This window comes from Littorina saxatilis, linkage group LG11 (genome assembly GCF_037325665.1).
Source record: "Littorina saxatilis isolate snail1 linkage group LG11, US_GU_Lsax_2.0, whole genome shotgun sequence".
NCBI lineage: Eukaryota > Metazoa > Mollusca > Gastropoda > Littorinimorpha > Littorinidae > Littorina > Littorina saxatilis.
In genome coordinates, this window is record NC_090255.1 from 29,423,645 (window position 1) to 29,437,242 (window position 13,598).

General features: G+C 43.7%; 2 long non-coding RNA genes across 2 annotated transcripts; one reads left to right on the forward strand and one right to left on the reverse strand.

Moving 5' to 3' along the window:
- Positions 1 to 3,507: 3,507 nt before the first annotated feature.
- Positions 3,508 to 5,735, forward strand: LOC138980220 (uncharacterized). The gene is made up of 3 exons (XR_011460269.1): positions 3,508 to 3,841; positions 4,985 to 5,159; positions 5,597 to 5,735. It is a non-coding gene; the product is annotated as an uncharacterized lncRNA (long non-coding RNA).
- A 125-nt stretch (positions 5,736 to 5,860) lies between these two features.
- On the reverse strand, positions 5,861 to 11,350 carry LOC138980221 (uncharacterized). The gene is made up of 3 exons (XR_011460270.1): positions 11,126 to 11,350; positions 10,394 to 10,557; positions 5,861 to 5,997 (listed from the first exon to the last, which is right to left on the reverse strand). It is a non-coding gene; the product is annotated as an uncharacterized lncRNA (long non-coding RNA).
- Positions 11,351 to 13,598: the final 2,248 nt, after the last annotated feature.

The following is a 13,598-nucleotide window of genomic DNA, read 5'->3' on the forward strand; positions in this document are numbered from 1 at the left end:
TCCGTATACCTTCTTCTCTTCACTTCTTCCTCCTCCTCTCCAACTCTCTGTCTCCCTTCTCATACTTCTCTTTCTCACTCCTCCTCCTCCTGCTCCCTCCTCCTTCCCTCCCCATCCACCCTTCTTCCCTGTTCCTCCTCTACCTCCTTTTTTCTCCTCTTCCTTTCCTCTCTCCGTTTTTCAGTTTCTCGTCTCCCTCCTCCCCCCTCCTCCTCCCCTCCCATTCCTCCTTCTCCCCTTTTCCTATTCCACCCCTCCTCTTCTTTTCTCCTTTTCCTTTCCTCTCTCCCTTTTTTCTCCTCCTCTCCTCCCATTCCCCCATCTTCCATGTCTGTTCTTCCCTTTTCCACCCCCCTCCAACACTTTTCTCCTCTCCTCCCATTCCCCCATCTTCCCCGTCTGTTCTTCCCTTTTCCACCCCCTTTTCTCCTCCTTCCCTCTCTTTTCCTCCTCCCCTCCTCTTCTTCCCCCCTCCTCATCCCTCTTTCCCTTCTTTCCTTGTTTCCCCTCCCCCTCTTCTTCCCCCCTCCTCCCCTCACCTTCCCTTTTCCAACTTCTACCCCATCCTTCCCCGCCTCCTCATCCCTCCTCTATTCCAGCCTTCCCTTTCGCCTTCTTGTCCTTTCTTTTTCTTCTCCTTTTTCTTCTACTTCTCCCTCCAGCTATGGGTCAAATAGCCGGGCAGGATAGGCTCGTCAACCCTGGCAGGCAGCTATCCTAAGAGAAGACCACTCTGAATTCAAAACGAGGGTAGAGGAGGCTCATCATCCATGGAAGGAAACTCGTCTAGGAGAAGGAAAACTCCGAAATGAAACCCACGCAGTCCCTCGAAGACGGAACGGCACTGGCCTTTTTTAGGCGGGGAGCAGACCGGGTGCCTACGCTACCCTCGACAAATGGTTGTGTCATCAACGAATCTTCTACTTCTCCTTTAGCCAGGTGAGATGTTTTATGGCTGTAGGCTGCTGTGCACCGCTGTGGTAAGAAGATCATGGCGTACGGTGTAAGAGGCTCCAACGTAAGAACAGGAAATAACGTAACACGAACAGCTCCCTCATTCAACACCAGTAACTTGAGTTTTATGGTCTCTGGCAAAACCAGGGAATTACAAATAGCGGCGTTTCAAAAACTTGAAAATGTCGTGGCACTTTATTTTTTTCTATCGTCTTGAACAGCTGTTACACATTTCTTGGCTAAAGTTGTGGACGGAGATGAAAGGAGGATATCAACAAATTTTGTTGAACGTAAATGCTATGCAAAAAGTGTTCATGGACAGAATTTTGGACAAAGAAAAGGGAAAAGTACGCAAAAAAGGCAAAGCGTACTAAAAAAAACTAAAAAAACCGTTTCTTTCTTTCTTTCTTTATTTGGTGTTCAACGTCGTTTTCAACCATTCAAGGTTATATCGCGACGGGGAAAGGGGGGAGATGGGATAGAGCCACTTGTCAATTGTTTCTTGTTCACAAAAGCACTAATCAAAAATTTGCTCCAGGGGCTTGCAACGTAGTACAATATATTACCTTACTGGGAGAATGAAAGTTTCCAGTACAAAGGACTTAACATTTCTTACACACTGCTTGACTAAAATCTTTACAAACATTGACTATAATCTATACAAGAAACACTTAACAAGGGTAGGTAAAAGGAGAAACAGAATCCGTTAGTCGCCTCTTACGACATGCTGGGGATCATCTGGTAAATTTTTCCCCCTAACCCGCGGGGGGGGGGGGGGGGGGGGGGAGCGCTAGCGATACGCACCCGGAACCTATCGATACATTTTTTTTGTCAATGTCCGTCCACAAGTTTGTCCGACATCACCGGTACACATCTTTTTATTTTATCCCCGAGTACGCTAGTCCCCGAGTACGCTAGTACAAGGGCTCAGCTCAGCAGACTTTAATTGTGTGTATGTGTGTCTGTCTGTCTGTCTGTCTTTCTCCACTTAACAGCTTATTGCTGGGAAACTACTGGGCGCAGTTCGTTCAAAAGTTGATACACTAACTTGATAATAGGTCCGATTGATCGTATTAAAACTTCATAATGTTACCTGGGACCTAAATGCGAAATAAACCACAAAAAACCGACTTGGTGGTGGGAGGAATTCGCGGAGCCACAGCCAGCCAGGCAGTCTGATAGAACAGCCGAACTCGTCACACATTGACGAGAAATATAGCGTCATAAAAAGATTACGTCACGGTCAAAAGTCTTTGACGTCTTTTTCTCTCGCGCGGTGTGTGTGTGTGTGTGTTCATTTTGTGCACATGTGTTAGTGTTACTGTTTGTGTGTGTGTGTGTGTGTGTGTGTGTATGTGTGTGTGTGTGTGTGTGCGTGTGTGTGTGTGTGTGTGTGTGTGCGCGCGTGCATGAGTCTGTACTCGTGTGTGTGTGTAAGAAAGAGAGAGAGAGAGAGGGGGAGAGAGAGAGGGAGTGAGGGAGAGAGAGTGTGTGTGTGAATGTGTGTGTGCATTTTCACTGTGATCAAATAAAAGAGAAAGGCCAGTCACCACGCACATCCTCGGCTCGCATGCAATGTATTTATATAGGCTAGCAAAGGGAATGCCTATAATTCACACAGATCAATCACTTGGTCTTAAACGTGCACAAGACAAAAACGTTTATACTGGGGGAGCGAGCCAGTCTGAAGAGTACTCGGGTCCAGCGCGAGCGTTTTTTATACTAGGGCTCAGCAGACTTTATTTGTGTGTCTGTCTGTCTTTCTCCACTTAACAGCTTATTGCTGGGAAACTACTGGGCGCAGTTCGTTCAAAAGTTGATACACTAACTTGATAATAGGTCCGATTGATCGTATTAAAACTTCATAATGTTACCTGGGACCTAAATGCGAATTAAACCACAAAAACGACTTGGCCGTAGGAGGAGTTCACACCGGCGGGGCAACACGCAGCCATTACAGCCGAACGCGTCACACAAAAATACGTCATGACAAAGTTACACGCAAAGCGAAAGAGACTTTGACGTCATTTACTTTTGTTCGGAATTTTCCGTCTGTTCCTAGCTTGTCAGTGAAGACCTGACGTGAGTAAGCTTACCCAAAACGTCTTTGTTCTCTATTCTCATTGCAGCTGTGAAATAATCAGTCTTGTGTCTCGGTCGTGTAGGTACATAGTTTGCTTCTGCAATCATTGTGTTCGTGTTGATGACGGCTTCATAAGACAAAATAATAAGCGAATCTATCGCGAGGAAGACGTTTATGTACAAATCACCGAACCCAACCCATTTTTTGTGTGCATTTTTCTGAAGAATAAACTGCATGTGGTTAATTTCATCCGTTTAATGCTTGTCGAAACGAGCCATAAGGCTTTAGAATTAAAGATTTCACGCATTGCTTGGCCATCTGATCACAGATGAGGTCGCAGTTTGTAGGTTGAATCTATGAATCGGCCAGAGATAGATCTGCATTTCAGAAACCAAAATTCACACCACAGGCATTCCAAACATTTATATTGTTAAAGGAAAAGTCCAAGGTTTAGGGTCACTTTTGATATGTTGACCCTCTTAATTCATCAACCACAAATGCGTGTGTAAAAATGAACACAGAAATCCAAAAAGTATACTTTGACTCGTTTTTGGTTGTTCTGAATCGTTCCATCGCGCGCGCAGTCTTGGCTCATGACCTTGTGCACATACGTGTGCTACGTCACGAGCCTTGAACAACAAACATGGCCGGCTCAAGCAGTGAGGAAGACAAGTGGAATACGGACCGGTTTTCAGCCAGCCTGAGGTTTTAGCGTGCCCGTTTGAGCCTCTTCGTCGTCAAAATGCTGGCGAGGCCACAAGGAACTGCTTGAAACAGAGCCAGCATAAGCGGCAATACGAAATGGTATGTGATTCTCTTTGTTGTGATGTTGACACACTAGTCCGTAGTCGCTACCTCAGTCTTGCATGCTAGATCGAAGTCAAGTGTCGGTGTTTTTCACAGATCAGTTGATGTGCTTCCACAGATCTGTAAGCATGTAAAGATTATGGATTTATGCTATTATTTCAGGCATCTGGTGTTGTTTATTTTCCTATCTTTAATCAAGGATTTCGTCCTTGAACTGCCCAGTTTAGAATAAATGCTTCCACAGTGATGTTCACACGCGACTATCCTTATTTTCTCTTGGAATTCTGAGTAATTCTTCAGTCACACAACGAAACATGTAGACAGCAAGTTAACATTGCCGAATTTGCGCAAAGCCTGTTTCTTGCGGACAAAACTGCAATTATCCTGGTATTTTTATTTGCGACAGTAAGACACTACATGACATCGACACCACTATTAAACAGTGAAACTTTTTTGAAATGGCGGTGGGCTGCTTTCATGTGCTAATACTAATAGTGATCCTGACATTTTTCTTGCGAAACGGTCAAAGGGAAGTAATAAATGAATTTAGTTTTTTAAACGAGCACACGTGATTTCCGATCTCAAACTAGATCTGAAATCATAAGATTTTCTGAGCAGTGGAGAAACGCTGATGGCGTGATATCGCAAGCCGTTTTGGAAGCAAATAAGCACTGTCAGACATATTATGCTGAAACACGATTACAGCAGTTCAAACTTTTTGATCATTGATTTTTAGGAGTACGCAATATCGGACAGTCACACTACAAAAAGACAATGCGTTAGTACATAGATCGGTATTCTCAAACGTCACGAACAGACAGTACGTTGCTACTATATATTTTACTGTATTTTAACAAAACCCCACAGTCCAATTAAAAATGTGTGGTGTGTGCCGAAAAGCAACCATATGAGATTCAGTCAGTGGGACCCTGAATCTACCTGGGGTTAAATCGGGTTATTGACTCTCATTGCATGAATTTTTAAACTGAATATATGTACTACTGTTCGTGTTGTTTTTGTGATCCACTGCAATTTCTGTGTAGATCTATACCTTAGAATCTCAAGGTAATTTTTGAACGGGGCATACAGATGATACATTTTGCCATGATCACAGAGTGATACGTGTATTTTGCTTATCAGGTGTCAGTGCAGAAACTCCAAGAGGGAACGAAATTCAAATATCTGGAAAACCTGGATGAGGAGATAGACAGCCTAACAGCACATCCTCCTATGTTTGCTCGGACATCTACTACCTTCAAACTGCATACTATGCGTACACACAGGAATGTGGACGACTCAACATTGATCAAAATGGGTAAGTAACAAACACAAACAGATGATTTCCATTATGATAGATTTATTTATCTGAAAGTAAAATTGACAACAGTGTTAGTGTACAATTTGTTTTCAAATACGAAAATATCACATTGGGTTAACAAAAAATAAAAACACCATCATATATCATTAAAACTATTCTTTATTTCTAAACACATACATATCAGCATAGTTTATTCATGTAAACATCCTCATTTCGGTTCCCAGTCTATCTGAAATCAAGGTAAGATATGCCAGAAAGAATAGCGATCACACAGTGCTTCAGCATGAATTTGAAAACCTGCTCTACGTCACATAGACACAGCGTGTCTTATGATTCTATCCGCCCTCTCCAAACAAACACGTACACGTTTTCTCTGGTACGAATGTCTTAAAAGCTCAAACTAAGCTGCTGTTTTATTCTGTCTTGCTTTGCAGGAAATACAGGCACGTCGCTTACCCATAACAGGCAGCTGGTGCGCTAGCGAGTGGGGTTTCTCGGCAGAAGCATCAGAGTACCATTACCAACCTGTGCAGTCAAAACAATCAGAAATACTTTCACAAACGGATGAAGAGTGGGGTTCAAACTCCCTGAGCTACAGAAGGCTGAAATATACTTTTAAAAATCGTGTGACTGTGTTGAACTAGTATCTTTGGTTGAACAGATTCCTGCATGGTTTGAAGATAATACTGGGTTGTCACGTGGTCCGGTACATGGTTCACATGCTGCAACATTTTGTTCCAGACTTTTTCCACTGTTGGTGTACTCCAGCATCAGGTAGTCAGTCCATGAGCCGGTCAGCATAGCCTGTGTCCAGTATTGTCCGTTTGCCTGTTGCCTGAAACTTGGTTTTTTGGAAGTAACTAACGATCTATGCACACATTTTAACATGTGAATAAGAACAGAAAAAGTTTGTCAAAAGTATACATAGTTTAATTTGCATTTACTTAAAGGCCAGACTTTCTTCTCGATCATTATTGCTTCATAAAGATTCTGGAAATTAACAAACTGTTTCCCCCTATCAAGGCCTCCGAACTTTTTTTTAGAATGCAGGTCGGTTTGTTGTCATCTGTGCATTACTACCTCTTGCCACCCGTGCGGTCATTGCCACCAGGTATCTCAACAATCAAACCGTCTATACAGGCTTTAAGGCACGTCCTTTTTCAAAACAGGATTGCTCACTACACAGATCTGCGAAGACTTACATAGAAAAAAAATCTCTTGACTTCAACATATACCAGGAATCAACATCCTGACTGGCTTTTGGAGCTGGATTTTTTAGGGAATGTTTTACACGTGTGGCGTTTAACCTTTGCCGTGCTTCCTGGGTTCACCTGTACCCAGAGACACACTAAAATCATTGTAACTCTGGAACCATTAAAGGTATCGTTTTGAAATTTTAAGTATCTCTCACACACCTAATTTGCTCTCTGTCTGCAAATTTTTAGTGTGTACATGACAAAACATCAGAATTAATTGATTATGATAATTTACATAAACACTACCGATGGCGCGGGTTCACACATACCCATACTTTTAAAGAGTAGTAGTGATTGTAACTATCCCTCTGCCGACGGCGCGGGTTCTGCTACACCCATAATTACCAAAGCGGCGGAACAGTGTCTGTCTGTCTGTTTGTCTCCAAGAGACTGTCTGTCTCTCTGTTTGTCTGTCCGTATCTCTCTGTCTGTATGTCTGTTGTCAGTTGCTCTGTCTGTCTGTCTGTCTGTCTATCCGTCTATCCGTCTATCTGACTGTCTGTCTGTCTGTCTGTCTCTCTCTGTCTGTCTCTCTCTCTGTCTGTCTCTCTCTGTCTCTCTCTCTCTGTCTCTCTCTCTTAGTCTCTCTCTCTGTCTCTCTCTCTTAGTCTCTCTCTCTGTCTCTCTTTCTTAGTCTCTCTCTCTCTCTCTCTCTTTCTTAGTCTCTCTCTCTCTCTTTCTTAGTCTCTCTCTCTCTCTCTTAGTCTCTCTCTCTCTTTCTTAGTCTCTCGCTCTCTCTCTTTCTTAGTCTCTCTCTCTCTTTCTTAGTCTCTCTCTCTCTCTTTCTTAGTCTCTCTCTCTCTCTTTCTTAGTCTCTCTCTTTCTCTCTCTTAGTCTCTCTCTCTTTCTTAGTCTCTCTCTCTCTCTTAGTCTCTCTCTCTTTCTTAGTCTCTCTTTCTCTCTCTCTTTCTTAGTCTCTCTCTCTCTCTTTCTTAGTCTCTCTCTCTCTTTTTTAGTCTCTCTCTCTCTCTCTTTCTTAGTCTCTCTCTCTCTTTCTTAGTCTCTCTCTCTCTTTCTTAGTCTCTCTCTCTCTCTCTAGCTCTTTCTTAGTCTCTCTCTCTCTCTTTCTTAGTCTCTCTCTCTCTCTTTCTTAGTCTCTCTCTCTCTCTTTCTTAGTCTCTCTCTCTCTCTCTTTCTTAGTCTCTCTCTCTCTCTTTCTTAGTCTCTCTCTCTTTCTTAGTCTCTCTCTCTCTCTTTCTTAGTCTCTCTCTCTCTCTTTCTTAGTCTCTCTCTCTCTCTCTCTCTTTCTTAGTCTCTCTCTCTCTTTCTTAGTCTCTCTCTCTCTCTCTTAGTCTCTCTCTCTTTCTTAGTCTCTCTCTCTCTCTCTTAGTCTCTCTCTCTCTTTCTTAGTCTCTCTTTCTCTCTCTTAGTCTCTCTCTCTCTCTTTCTTAGTCTCTCTCTCTCTTTTTTAGTCTCTCTCTCTCTCTTTCTTAGTCTCTATCTCTCTCTCTTTCTTAGTCTCTCTCTCTCTCTCTCTCTCTTAGTCTCTCTCTCTCTTTCTTAGTCTCTCTCTCTCTCTTTTAGTCTCTCTCTCTTTCTTAGTCTCTCTTTCTCTCTCTTAGTCTCTCTCTCTCTCTCTCTTTCTTAGTCTCTCTCTCTCTTTTTTAGTCTCTCTCTCTCTCTTTCTTAGTCTCTCTCTCTCTCTCTCTTTCTTAGTCTCTCTCTCTCTTTCTTAGTCTCTCTTTCTCTCTCTCTTTCTTAGTCTCTCTCTCTCTCTCTTTCTTAGTCTCTCTCTCTCTCTTTCTTTGTCTCTCTCTCTCTTTCTTAGTCTCTCTCTCTTTCTTAGTCTCCCTCTCTCTCTCTTTCTTATTCTCTCTCTCTCTCTTTCTTAGTCTCTCTCTCTCTCTTTCTTAGTCTCCCTCTCTCTCTTTCTTAGTCTCTCTCTCTCTTTCTTAGTCTCTCTCTCTCTCTTTCTTAGTCTCTCTCTCTCTCTTTATTTGTCTCTCTCTCTCTCTTTATTTGTCTCTCTCTCTCTATCTTTCTTAGTCTCTCTCTCTCTCTTTCTTAGTATCTCTCTCTCTCTCTTTCTTAGTCTCTCTCTCTCTCTCTTTCTTAGTCTCTCTCTCTTTCTTAGTCTCTCTCTCTTTCTTAGTCTCTCTCTCTCTTTCTTAGTCTCTCTCTTTCTTAGTCTCTCTCTCTCTCTCTCTTAGTCTCCCTCTCTCTCTTTCTTAGTCTCTCTCTCTCTCTCTTTCTTAGTCTCTCACTCTTTCTTAGACTCTCTCTCTCTCTTTCTTAGTCTCTCTCTCTCTCTCTTTCTTAGTCTCTCTCTCTCTCTTTCTTAGTCTCTCTCTCTCTCTTTCTTAGTCTCTCTCTCTCTCTTTCTTAGTCTCTCTCTCTCTCTCTCTCTTTCTTAGTCTCTCTCAGTCTCTCCCTCCCCCTCTCCCTCCCCCTCTCCCTCCCCCTCTCCCTCCCCCTCTCCCTCCCCTGCAAGAGGTCGGTGAAGGGAGAAACTCGATGCAACCACTGAAGTAGCGCTGTGGGTTTCCCTGAACCCACCCCGTCGTTAGAGAAATAATCGGTAAAAACCCTCTTTCAAATGTATGGGTTCAGACAAACCCGCATCGTCGTTAGAGGAATAAACGGTAAAAACCCTCTTTCAAATGTATGGGTTCAGACAAACCCGCATCGTCGGGAGTGTGTAGTCAAAACCGGCATCCGGCAAAGGTTAAGAAATTAATTCATAAAATTCTACATTCGCAAAGAGAGTACCCATACAGAGTGTTCAGTTCTGGTATTTTTCAAAACGGAAGGATGGCCATATCCCATGTAAAAGCCTGGTAAGATTTGAGATTTTGAACCCAATCGTTTACACGGGACGGGCTGTCCATTTAAGAGGACGCATCCATGGCTGGATGAGAAATACACTGATAACACAGAAAAAGCACGAGTTTAACCTGCATATTCACAAAACTGGTTCAGAGGCCCGGTAAAGGGAACACATGTTAGTTATTTTAAGAGAACATCACGAAGACCTAATTGTTAAATTAAAGCCTTTCTGCACGAATGTACATCTTCTATGAATTATATTCTAAAACGCCACATGTGTAATTCATTCCACACACAAAATCCAGCTCCAAGAAGCAGTGAGGCTGTTGATTATTGGTATGTGTTCAAGTCGACAGATGATTTTTCCTGTGTAAACTGAGCCTTGGCAGATCTGATATAGTGAGCAAAGACCTGCATTTTTTTTAAACGTGTTCAGAGGCCTTGAAATGGTTAAACATATTGTTTATTTCAAGTAGTCTTTATGAAGAAAAAATTAACAATAAGGAAGGCAAATGGGTTGAAATGCAAATTAGATTCGTCTTGACGAACTTGTTATGTTCTTCTTCACGTGTTACATTATGCGTACGTAGATCGCAAGATATTTTCGAAATAATTCATAGGTAAGCAATCTGCAAACGGACAAAAATTCACAATATTTATGAAGCCAATAAATTTGACTCAAGAACAAAGCTTATGTGTTTGAGGTGATGTGCATGGGTATGAATGTTGAATTAGTCCGTCAAAGATACCCTCCATGTCGCCTTACAGTGGAACCTACCATTACAATTATACCATCTTAAATTACCTTGCTCTTTCAAATGTACTGCTTAAACTTCTTGAACATGCAACTCTTGCTGTCTACCATAAAGACTATCAGGTCAACAACATACTCGTGAATGTTTTGTTTTGGTCTATAATTAAACATTTCAGAAAATACCCTTTTTTATATTTTTTATTCGGAAGCATACTAACTTTATTTGAAACTACTTCGACAGATATAGTTTTGCAGGTTGACGGGAGGTGAGTTACGAAAGAAATTCAGTCCATATGTCGCTCAGCACAGAAAGCATAAAGGATTAACATGAGTAGAAATGAACTTGTACTTGTTTTCATAATGTATTATTTGGATGGTATCTGTCAAAGACACTTTCTCGCTTTTTGTAAAGCTAGAATAAGGCACTAATTTTCAAAACAAAACAAAAATCTTACGATGAATGGCACGTTGGTTTTCTCCTGTGGTGATTCTGGACGGTAGGAACAGGACTGGTCAACAGTTGCGTTGTGATCACGGAGAACCGGGAAATCTGGAATGGTCACGGTGTCAATGTCTAGTGGCCTGTTCTGACCAGTGGCCGTGAGTGATGATGAAAGGTCTGGAAGTAAAAGAAGAGAGAAAATGAGTGTGAGTATAGATCAATTCGAAAGTATGCTTCTGATCTATACAGTACACTGAACATTTAGACACCCTCTGGAAGTCGTCTGGATGTGCATCCATGTGGTAGCAATTAGACTGGTTTTGCGTCTCTCAGTCAATGCAGAAAGATTAATTCCCTGCACAATTCGTAATCTTCTTGTCTCTAGCATGCAGGTGTCTGTTTACCTTACCGGTTGCACATCCACCAAAAGTTTAGATCTGGTAAAAATAGCATTAAACCATGATTCCAGCAAACGCTGCCAATTTCATGAATTGATATCAGGGGATAGTTTGCGACTGAATAGAATAGATAACGTGACACACGCATTGTCTTACGTGTCCACAACCCTGACTACTTTTTACTCAGCTCAGACCGTTCTGTAACTCTGTAGATCTAGCCTGTGGCGCATCTGTACTCCAGCGAATATCAGCCGGACCCAGACACACTGTTCTGCACCAATTCGTATTCGCTGCGCAGCAAAACAATGTTTACGTGTATGCATGAAAATAAAAGCATGTACTCTGACCTTCAACGCATTCCTTCTTGTGAGATAATCCGCTGTTCGTATGTCGCCTCGGAGTTTCGATGGCTCGTCGACTGTACCAGCCTCGCGTAATACTGCCCTCTCCGGACTTTTATGAAGGGAAGACACTGCCAGTGGTCAAAACATTTGTTTCAGGGATGAAACGCCAACTTTTGTGCTGCAGAAAAATGGCGAAATCTGTGTCCAGAGAGTGCCCGACACTTTGAAATCTGCACGCTTGTGCTGCACACATCTCTTCCATTTGCACAAGAGACTCAGAGTTTTATGAGGAATAGTGTGCTATGAAATGCCTGGGGACATTGACGAGTTGTTGCAGTTTGCGGCTGCTCTCCACCGAGGCATTCTTTTCGGGCATACAGTGGTGACTTTTCTGTGTGAAAATCAAGCTGGTACTTGTGGTAGAATCAACACAATAACTTGTGACGTCACAGTGCACCGACGTCACAGTGCACCGAAAACCACGTGACCACTACTTGACCCCAGGCGACTAGTCTTGGTTAGCCCTGCAACACTAAATCTTCAACTACAACAACAACAATTTTTTTTCAAATTTTAAAATATTTTTCCGGAGATGTTTGTAACATTTGGCATTCGATTTTCAAGTTTTTGGGGATATTTAAAAACCTTGGACTTTTCCTTTAAGTTATGAAGAGGGTCGGCAGTATATTTTTCACTGTTATCAAATAAAAGAGAAAGGCCAGTCACCACGCACATCCTCGGCTCGCATGCAATGCATTTATATAGCAAAGGGAATGCCTGTAATTCACACAGAGCAATCACTTGGTCTTAAACGTGCACAAGACAAAAACTTTCATACTGGGGGAGCGAGCCAGTCTGAAGAGTACTCGGGTCTAGCGCGAGCGTTTTTTTTTTTTATCTTATTATCTCGGTGGGTTGATGTAGATAATCATCACTGTTGAGACATTTTATCAAACACTAAAAGTCGTTTTTCCCGGAAGTAGCTTCAGTGGACTTACTCGGTTTTGTCAACACACGGCAGAGGTAGGTCGACGAACTGAAAGAGAGAGAGAAAAAGAGAGAGAGAGAGAGAGAGAGAGAGAGAGAAAAAAAGAGAGAGAGGGGGAGAGAGAGAGAGAAGAAAGGTGGGGAGGGGGGAGATGGGCAGACATTTTCAGTTACACGAATAGAAATAGCCGACCCGTTCTGGGGAAGACACCTTATGTGAAAACAACACGACATTTACGGAGCGAAGAACAACTTTGCTACAAATGTGTTGCACACCTGTACATACATACAGACAGACAGACAGACAGACAGCTAGGCAGGTAGGCAGGCAGGCAGGCGGACGAACTTAAAGAGAGAGAGAGAGAGAGAGAGAGAGATGGGGGAGGGGGGGGAGAGAGAGAGAGAGAGATGGGGGAGGGAGAGAGAGAGATGGGAGAGGGGTAGAGAGAGAGAGATGGGGGAGAGAGAGAGATATGGGGGAGGGAGAGAGAGAGAGATGGGGGAGGGACAGAGAGAGAGATGAGAGAGGCAGAGAGAGAGTGAGATGGGAGAGACGGAGAGAGATATGGGGGAGGGAGAGAGAGAGAGAGATGGGGGAGGGAGAGAGAGATGGGGAGGGGGAGAGAGAGAGAGAGATGGGGAGGGAGAGAGAGGTGGGGAGGGAGAGAGAGAGATGGGGGAGAGAGAGAGATGGGGGAGGGAGAGAGAGATGGGGAGAGAGAGAGATGGGGGAAGGAGAGAGAGAGAGATGGGGGAGGGAGAGAGAAAGAGATGAGGGAGGGAGAGAGAGATGGGGGAAGGAGGGAGAGAGAGAGATGGGGGAGGGAGAGAGAGAGATGGGGAGGGAGAGAGAGAGATGGGGGAGAGAGAGAAAGAGAGATGGAGGAGGGAGAGAGAGAGAGAGATGGGGGAGGGAGAGAGAGAGATGGGGGAGGGAGAGAGAGAGAGAGGGGAGAGAGAGAGAGATGGGGGAGGGAGAGAGATATGGGGGAGGGAGAGAGAGAGAGAGAGAGATGGGGGAGGGAGAGAGAGAGAGAGATGGGGAGGGGGGAGAGAGAGAGAGAGATGGGGGAGGGAGAGAGAGAGAGAGAGATGGGGGAGGGAGAGAGAGAGATGGGGGAGGGAGAGAGAGAGAGAGATGGGGAGGGAGAGAGAGAGATGGGAGAGGAGGAGAGAGAGAGAGATGGGGGAGAGAGACGGATATGGGGGAGGGAGAGAGAGAAAGAGATGGGGGAGAGAGAGAGAGAGATATGGGGGAGAGAGAGAGAGATGGGGGGAGAGAGAGAGAGAGATGGGGGAGGGAGAGAGAAAGAGAGATGGGGGAGGGAGAGAAAGAGATAGAGAGGGAGATGGGGGAGAGGCAGAGAGATTTCGACGAATACAAATAGCCGTACTGGAGAAGATACCACATGTGAAAACAAGGCGTCGATTGCGCAGCAAAGAACTTTGCTACGAATGTTTGCACACGTGTTCACACAGACGAACAGAC